This window comes from Tenrec ecaudatus, chromosome 6 (genome assembly GCF_050624435.1).
Source record: "Tenrec ecaudatus isolate mTenEca1 chromosome 6, mTenEca1.hap1, whole genome shotgun sequence".
Classification (NCBI taxonomy): Eukaryota; Metazoa; Chordata; class Mammalia; order Afrosoricida; family Tenrecidae; genus Tenrec; species Tenrec ecaudatus.
Genome location: NC_134535.1, coordinates 55925063 through 55935006, shown reverse-complemented (window position 1 = coordinate 55935006; position 9944 = coordinate 55925063). Strand labels below are relative to the sequence as shown.

The 9944-nt window shown below is 36.7% G+C and overlaps 1 pseudogene; it reads left to right on the top strand.

Moving 5' to 3' along the window:
• The first annotated feature begins 5596 nt into the window (after positions 1–5596).
• Positions 5597–9575, top strand: LOC142451405 (small ribosomal subunit protein uS13-like; annotated as a pseudogene).
• The last annotated feature ends 369 nt before the right edge of the window (positions 9576–9944 follow it).

Here is a 9944-nt window from a genome sequence, read left to right as displayed (position 1 = left end):
GCGGATGAGAGTAGAAGCCAGTTACAGGGTCCACACATGGATTAGGCTTCTTTTGAATCCCTTCTGACAATAGTCCAGGGATGTGAATACATTTGCTATCAGAAAAAGAGCATTTTACAGTCAATTATGGCAGATATCATTCAATTAAAATAAAATACCATATATTTTATCTTCCTTTTGACCCATTTTAAAATTGTTTGTTTTTAATGGTTTTTATTGCAGTCTTTTTGATTGAGGTTTTGTCTTGTGTTTATAAATCTTATCATTATGACTGTTTTCCTCTTGTTTATATGCTCCCTGTTAGTGTTCCGTGTGATCTTCAGTGTAGGCAGCCCAGGATAGGTAAATTAAATGAGACAGTAACTGCATTCATATTTCCCTCAAGGCATGTGAGAGGAGGAGTGGGGAGCTGGAGAGTTGACGAGTGTGAGAAGAAAATTGTTCTGAAATTGCTTGTGCTGATGATTGTGCAAATCTTGTAAATATGATTAAATGATTACCTTATATGATATGTAAACTAAGTGCCAATAAAACCATTTTAAAAGAATTGTAAGTAAACAAAAGACTGCTTATTTCTTATGTCTCTACTTTTAATACAAAGAAATGTGCTTGTGGTTCCACCAATCATTTTGGCCTTCACATGTAATAATAAATAGTCTTTGAGATAAACAAGGGGATTCACAATGATTATGGAAATATTCCAATTTTCTTTTCATACATTTCCACCGTAATCCACAACCAGTTTTGAAAGGACAAGTAGGTGATCTGGTTCTATAAAGTGTTACCCTCTCAGCACCCGGAGGAGCACTTGTATCCTGTGGTATTGGCTCACTGTGAGTCAGAATGAACTTGACTGCGTAGTTCAATTTGGTTCCTTCACAACAGTTCCTACTTCTTTTCTGGTAAATTTGTTTACAATATCAGTTTCAAACCTTACAATATCAAATAATTATTATAATGCTTGTTGATGTATCAGTTTTTATAACATGTTATAATTTATTTTTCCCATTTATATGTTACCAGTAGCCTACTTTAATATCCTTAAATATGTATCATATTTCAGAATCATATTATTTTTAAATTTATCAGTAACTGAAGTCAAATAAATATATTCTGCGTTCAGAATGATTTATTTGAGAATTCCTATATTTACATGGAGTAAAGCAAATATCTATTAATGAATATTTTTTACGGGGAGCAATCAGTATTTTGTCATGTTGCTGGAGAGCTTTTACCCATGCAACTCCACATCTGCTTGCCTGTAACACCCCAGATTTCCACTCTACCTTCCTGCTTCATCAGCTGGCAGCTGTGTGAGTCTAGAGGGGTCACCAGCTACCATGTGACCCATGGGTCTGAGGTGGACTAGGTTGGGCTAGCTCCTTGATATACATTTATTTCTTGAGTTGAAGTCCTTTTTATAAGCATTTCTGGGAGTTACTAGGTTCTAAGTCTAACACAAAAATTATACATTAAACAAGTTTTCATAATCTAGCAAATATCTGTACATTTCTTCATTTGGCTGATATCATCACTCTTATTATTTCGATCCCCATGTGCCACTAACTCTCATTATTACAACAGAATTTTGTTTTACCGAATATATTTTATTTTCTTCTAGGTCTATTCTAACCCCATCGCTGTGGTCAGTGGTAACTATTTAAACCACAAATGTAATCAGACCACTTCTTTATCTAAAAACAGACAATTGGGAATAAATTAATGAATGAATAGAAAGTGTTGTGTTAGGCTGGGTTCTTGGGAAAGAAATCTAGTGATACTATATATACATGAAGTAACTTAATATCAAGGAAAACATTTATATAACAAGAGGCAAAGGCAGGCTAGTCCAGCTCAAGTTCAATGGGTCAGATACAAACAGGAGCACCTTCCAGACTCAGGTATCTGCCAGCCGATGAAACCAAAAGGCAAAGGGGGTAGTGGTTTAGTCGTGTCTAGTGGGGGCAGAGTTGTACAACAGGAATATGTCAAATCCTCACAGCTCCAGAGACAACAGGACTTTGAGCCAGACACAGAACCCAAGCAAGCAGGAAGGCAAAGAACTAGAGGAGAGAGAACGAACTTATCCAGAGTACCTCCCATAAATAGGCCACAAACCAAGGAGGTGCCATCAGGCTGTGAACTGATTGATAGTTGGACTTTACTTGTACCTTCATCTGATGCAAACAATTGACTTAAAATCTAACCATTGCAACTATGATAATTGCAGGCATCATCACTTCATAGTATGGTGGTAAGAAAAATAAAATAAAGCACATTGTGAATTAAAGTTAACAATAAATGCAGTAGTTAATATAATGTGAAAAATACATTCCTTTTCACAATGTAATACAAAATAGCATTATAATTACATAATATACTAACAATATGTTCAAATGTGAATTTATACATAAAGATGAACAAAAATCCGATGTGTTGAATTATGATTCGGTAAACAGAAAGGGTTTCTGATCTTGTAAAAGACCAAAATTAAGAGCAAAGCAACTAAAACTTTTGAAAATGCTAAGGAAATACCAAAAAAAAGAGCAAAATAAGTGAAATTTAACAGAGTCGCTATGATCCAGGAAGAGTCCAGAGATAGAGAAATTCAAGGAAGATTGACATCCAACTGAAGCTTCCTTTGTGCTGCAGTCATCCTCGTAAGATCAGGATATGGCCCTCTCACCTGTAAGCAACCACAGGAAACACAAGAAGACAGCGGCTACAAATGTCTTCTGCGTGCTGAACTATAGCATAAAAATACCTAATCTGCAATCTGTCCACTCAATATATCATTTTTAAAATCCTTATTAAGATTTTCTTTCTGTTTCACAGGAATTAGCTTTAGTTTAATCTATTTGCCTTGATTTGATTTGATAAGATTTGCCAAGACTTCTTGAATTGATAGCACCCTTTCTTTTCATTATATAGCAAGCAAATGGAAATAGGTGAATGTGTGAAGCGGTAAAGTAAGGTATGATAGGGGGACATGCTGTTCAGTACTCAGTGAAAGAATTGATAAGTATTAATGGTTAAAAAAGAATGATCTTTCCTACAACAATGACATTTTCTTGTTTTGTTTTTTACCCTCTTGTTAACAAATTTATTTCCAGATATTTTTTATCAACAGTTTTATTGGGACATAATACATTCCATACAATCAATCAGTTCAATCATTCAATCATATCAAGGGGAATTGTACAATCACCTCAACATCTATCTTAGAGATATTTTAATCTAAGGAATGATATGTTTATTTATAAATTAGAAAAATTACTTTGGAGTTTTGATAGAGATTAAGTAAATGACTTTAGGTATGTTCAGAGAAGTGAGTTAGGAGGTCTCGAGATAAGTGACAAACAATGAGGCACATGGTTCATAATAAGGAAAGAGCTTTAAAAATACAATATGTTTGGGAAAAACAAACAATAGCATAAAATGGTTAAAACAAGAAATTTGTAATGTTACATATTTTGCTGAGTCTCAATGTTACCTATAAATAATAAGGCAGGTCTCAGAAGTTAGTTTCTGTCCTAATCTCATAGTTTCAATATGTTTCTACTTCCAAATTGTAGGGACATTCACTTAATACCTTCTCATTTTCATGATATATTTAATCATTCAAATCCAGACTCCCAAACAAGAAGGATATAAAAAGAAGAGATTTCCCTCTAAGTTTACAAGTAACTCTTGAGAATATGTCTTGCCATTCTTACTGGAACCACAGAATCTGAGGTAAAGCACCATTCTCCAAAGTAGCTTGCTCTGCTGGAGAGTACAGCTTATGTATTACATTGACAATGATTGCTTTAGTCTGGAATTCATAATAATAATTCTCATCTATAACACTTGAAGACTACTACATTTTCCTGAATCTAATAGGAAATATCCTCAAACCCTAGGGAAATGAGACAGATGACTCTTATCCACCTCGATAAATATTGTGTTGAAGAGCTCAGTGGATGAAGACTGGCTTATTGAAAACAACTCTGTGAAGGATGCAGTAAAAGCAAACAATAGCAAAAAAATAATGGACTGCACAATGTCAGGTTTTTGGAATCAGCTATGCTTTTAAAGCACAACATTAAGTTTGACATTAAAAGCAATTCACAAACAATTAATGGAAAGTAAAGATGGTGGTATACTCAAAAATGTATTTAATATATGCCTCTATTTAGATACATCTCTAATGGATGTATAAAATATCCTATCAAGATAGATGTAAAAGAATACCACAATTTCATAATCAATTAATAATAAATATAGAGTTCATTGGAAAGAGCATTAATCCTAGATATTGAAGGGTTCTATGGGACAAAATACTGAATGCTGCAGCAAACATTAAAAAAAGATAGAAAAGAGACAGTCCTTTAATTAAAAAGAGTCCATTCAACCACTTAATGATATGGCATATGATCAAGAGCCAATAATATTGAGGAAGGAAGCCCAGGCTGCGTTGAGCATTAGATGAATAAATAAATGCTCCAGGAACTGACTAGACACCAATAGAAAGGTTTCAACAGGCTGAAGGATCACTGAAAGCCCTCCATTGCCGATGGTAAATATTTTGAAACACCACCACTTAGCCAATTAATGGAAGTTTTATATTTGTGGCCATTCAAAGTAAGTTGACCTCACAGAATGCATGAATTGTTGAATATTATCATTCATATTACATTCAAGTAGTATTTTACTGAAGATTATTTAAAATTCTTTGCAGTGGTAGATTGATAGGGATTTACATTAATGCAAAGCCAGATTTGGAAGAGGCAGTGGCAGGAGGGAATCTCATTACTGACATCAGTTAGATCTTGGACGACAGCAGAGATTATCAGGAAGATGTTTTATTTTATTGGCTATGTAAAGATATTTGACTGTGAGGATCATAACAAGCAATGGATGACACCGCGAGAATGGGAATTCCAGAACAATTAATCTTACTCATGTGAATCTGAATTTGAATGAATAGGAAGCCATTCAAGCAGAAGAAAAGAATTCTGAACAGTTTAGAATCAGAAAAGATGTGAGATGGGGTAGTATCCTTTTACCAGGACTTATTTCAGGAAATCAAAGAAAGCAGGGCTATATGAAGAAGAAAGAAACATCAGGATTAGAGGAAGGCTCATTAACAAGCTGCAATATGCAGATGACAAGATCCTATTTTCCAAAAACAGGGAGCATTTGTAGCACTTTGATGATGAAGATTAAAAATCAGAGCCCCAATTATGGATTGCACTTCAATATAAAGAACACACCAAATTATTACATCTGAATCAATAGAAAATATTATGATAAATGGAGAAAATATTGAAGTTGTCAATGATTTCATTATGCTTCTATTCGTAGTCAACACTGAGGGAAGAACAGTCAAGAAATAAAATGATCTAGTCAATTAAACAATCCTACTGCGCACGGCCCCATCAAACTGTTAAAGAGTGAAGATGTCATTTTGAGGTCTAGCTCAAACTGACCTAAGCTATCAATCATTCCACATGCACGTGAAAGACAAACACTGAATAAGGAAGCCTGCGGGAGAATTGATGCATGTAAATTACGGTGTTGGTGAGGAATTTCAAAAATAGCATGAACCGCAAATATGTCTTGCAAGACAGACAATCCGAATACTCCTTCAACGCAAGGAGAGAGGGGGTTTGGTTTCACGACTTTGAGCATGCTGCGGAGACTAGAAAGGGGCATGCTGCTTGGGAAAATGGAGGGTCAGTAAATCTGTGGATGCCGTCCAACAAGATGGATTAGCATTGTGACCACCACAATGGGCTCAGACGTGGCACCAGTCGTGATGGTGGCACAAGCCCAGGCATTGGAGACTGACTTCCAGTCCATACACTTCCCATGCTGGATTAGGTTGTAGATAAAAAGGAAATGAAGAAATGGCACGGGGGCCCTTTGGTTTCAATGGAGAAGAGACTCCAACTCCTCACTAGCTCGCTGCCAGTTTCTACAAGGAAAGGTCAGACGTGCCTCCAGTCTCTGTCATTTTTTTTCACCTTGTTCTAGCAGTGAGATTCAGCCAGGTCAGGAGAGCCAATATCTATTTACATTTTTTTTTTCAGTTTAGAGAGCCAGTAATTAACACAGCTCTTATAATTAGGTTTTCTATAAGATGATTGGCTGGGCAGCCTCCCAATGTGGAAATCATGAATTTATGTTCCTTACTAGTTTATAACGTCCAACTATGCAACAACTTATTCTAAGGGCCCATCCTAATGTGCATTCCATCTACTGGTATTAAAAAATAAGATGGAATGATGCTTATAATATTCATTTATTCATTTCATATAATTTGTTATACTTTTGTGAAATACATTTGTATTTCCCTGCTTATGTTACTTCAAGAGGAAAAGCTATGATGTAAAAAGGAAAATTTCCAAACAATAAGAAGTTAACAACTTTATATTACACTCCAAATTCCCACTAGATTTTATGAGTTAATTTTGCAATTCCTGAAAGTGTTCAAAGAGTTGAAAAGATTGTTAGAAAAATTGCTGTAGGTTCAACAGATGCAGAAATGAGTTTTTCAAAGAGGAACATAATGTCCTCAGAGAAGAGAAGTCACGTAACTGTTGCTACTATATCCAACACAATGTCATTGTTTAATGGCCTACCTCTAAAGGAATGGGACCCTACCCCTACGGCGAAAAGATGCTGAAGGAGGATGATGCTTGGATGAAAGGGAAGTAGATTGCAAGTGAAGATGTCAATCAGAAAGCAATATGGAAATACGTTAAATAGCAGTTTTATTGTTTTTTGTTAGGTATTACTTAATATTTTCATTGATATTTAAAAGCTTTTTTAGAGCGCAATGAATGTGTTAAGCATATTTTTAAAAGATATGCAAAGTGATGATGATGCAGTCCTTTACTTCCCACTCCTCTTCTCAGTCAGGCACGTCTGCCTGGTCCTTGGTCTTTCAGCCCTGTGGTCCCTTGGCTTCTCCCTCCCAGTCAGTCTCCTAGAAAGATAGTGGCTTCTTCTTCCATAAAGAGTTACAGTTTCGGAAGCTCATGGGGTCAGTTCTACCCTGGTCTTATAGGGTTGCTTAAGAGTCCACATGGACTCAGTCACAGTGAGTGGCTGTGAGTGATTCAGTCCTTTGGTAAGAGATACAAAATCATGGATGAAATACCCATATCCAGTAATCTCACTGTACTACCTTTCATAACATGACACTTGGAGCCTACTTTACTCGTCTTTGTCAAATAGATGTGTTCATGATGAGATGTCAAATATGGAACATGGTCTTTTTAAAAATGATGTTTACAGTTTAAAAGGAAGTCAGGAGGAATAAACAGCCGAAACTTTGTGTGGGAGATAAACCTTAATATTTATAAAAATGTCAATTAGTAAACACATTTACCAATTCCTGGGCTAGGTCATCAATGTCCAATAAAACTATAAAGTGAGCTACCAGTGTCAGCTTTATATCTAAAAAGTTTTCTAGATACCAGATTTTTAAGGAGAAACATTGCCAAACTATTGTAATAAATCCAATAATATTTTAGTATATAATCAACTAAAATTTATCAATGAAATAGTTTGTACTCTATATTTGACTTTTTTATTTTGTCATGGGCCTGTTTTTGTACTAAGCCTTGAAAATCTGAAATGTATTTTCTGTTTACAAATTCAAACTTACTGCAATCATTTATGAGAGCAGAACATTTCAGCTTTCCCTTGTAAGTCGGATTGTGGTTTTCAACTGCTGACCTGTGGCTAGCCACCAGGGCTCCTTTTACATTATGGTCCTTCCATGGAATTTACCCGCAGACTATACATATAACATGCATGACTCCTGGGGGAAATCGCTTTATCATTCCCCTTAAAGGAAATCATGTTCGGACGGGACATCTTTTAGGGACTCAGTAACTACTATAGTTCGTAAAGCTATATTGGAGAAAACCTCTAGGTAATTTCTAAGATTTATTCATTCTCTGAAGATTAAAATATCATGAATTTGTAACTTAAAATAAGAAATCATAATTAAATGTAAGATAGTTCACTCTAGTTATCTGAGCTATAAGATTTTAATATTAGTTGCAACTGAAAATTTTACAGCAACAATGGCTTATTGCTGAGCACTAGAGCTTTTTAAATTCTGCTGTCAGCAGAAGATGGTTACAAAGTATGAAAGCTTGGCATTGCTAGGCTTCAATGTTCTCCAGTGGACTGCTAGCCTCATGCCCCTTTCATAGTAGAAAAAAAGTGAATTAGTAGTCCTGAACAATTTCAAAAGCGTTCCTTATACCCAGTTAGATTTCTGACAAAAACTTTTGTTCAAAGACTTCCTTTCCTACTTAGCCACGTCTTAAGACCAGGCACTTTGCCTCCTTCTATTCTGTTCCTTCCTAGGGTTCACAGAGCTCATTCCCAGTTGGTGACTGTAACCGGGCATTCCTGATTTTTCAGAAGCTGACTCCTTCCTCCTGTTGTTACACTGAGGGGACTGTACCTCATGAGCACATCAGGACTGTTAGATGTGATTTACCAGCAGAATACACATAGAACATGCAGGACTCCTGCAGGTAGTTACTTTATAATTTTACTTAAAGAACATAATGTTTGAATTTCCACTGTGAGAACTCCCAGGAATCCATATTATGGAATATAGGATTTTTTTTCTAGAATGGCGTGTTTTAACCACTGACACGTTTATATTTGTGAGCAGTTGTGTTGACATATAATTCAGCGACCACCCAATTCAATGGCTTAAATATATTTTAAAAAGAATATTGTAGTCATCACCACAATCAATTTTAGGACATTTTCTTCAGAGCTGTACCCACTGTTATTAGCTCTCCATTACCCCCAATTACCTCCTGCCTTTAACTCTAAGGAACTATTAATCTAGTTAAGTGTCTCTATAAATTTACCTATCTTGGATTTCATACAGAGAAAATCATAAAAAATAATAACCTCCAACAAAGACAAAAAAACCCTACAGGAAAACTGCAAACCAAGAGAAAACAAAAGATAATTGAAACTCGAACGAATTAAAAAATGGGTCCAAAGAAAACACAAATAAGGCTTTTCCACCGGAGGCCTACACGCCGCCGCCACTGCCGCCGCCAGGTCTCTCCTGATCCCTGAGAATTTCCAGCGCATCTTGCGAGTCCTCAACACCAACATCGATGGGCTGCGGAAAATAGCCTTTGCCATCACGGCCATTAAGGGTGTGGGGTGTTGAGGAAAGCAGACGTCGACCTCACCAAGAGAGCAGGAGAGCTCATGGAAGATGAGGTGGAGCGCGTGATCACCATCATGTAGAACCCACGGCAGTACAAGATTCCAGACTGGTTCCTGAACGGACAGAAAGACGTGAAGGACGGTAAATACAGCCAGTTCCTGGCCAACGGTCTGGACAACAAGCTCCGCGAAGACCTGGAGCAGCTGAAAAAGATCCGCGCCCACAGAGGGCTGCGCCAATTCTGGGGCCTTCGAGTTCGAGGCCAGCACACCAAGACCACTGGCCGCCGTGGCCAAACTGTTGGTGTGTCCAAGAAGAAATAAGGACTATCAACATTGTCTGTTAATAAATAGTTTATACACACACAAAAAGAAAACACAAATAAGATGTCAAATTTTAACCTAAATATAGTAATCTACTTTACAATTCACTCTGTCTGCAGGCAAGAATGTCCGTATCCCGGGTCAATGCTCTGAGGGAATTCATGAAGGGTTAATCCACCTGGGACTCTGAAAATGGCATTTGGACTTTCCAAAAACTGCGTGCTCAGAAATTAAACTCTAATGCAATCCCTTCCTCTTTTCTTGGATCTTATTTATAGCCCCTGGATTATGGTGTGCTGCATCCATGTGGATTGAACGGATACCCCACTTAGATGGCTGCATGTTTTAAGACCAGGCTTTAAGGTCCCAGACACTATCCTTTCTAGTAGTCAGGCTTCATATGGTTTCTGCACCAC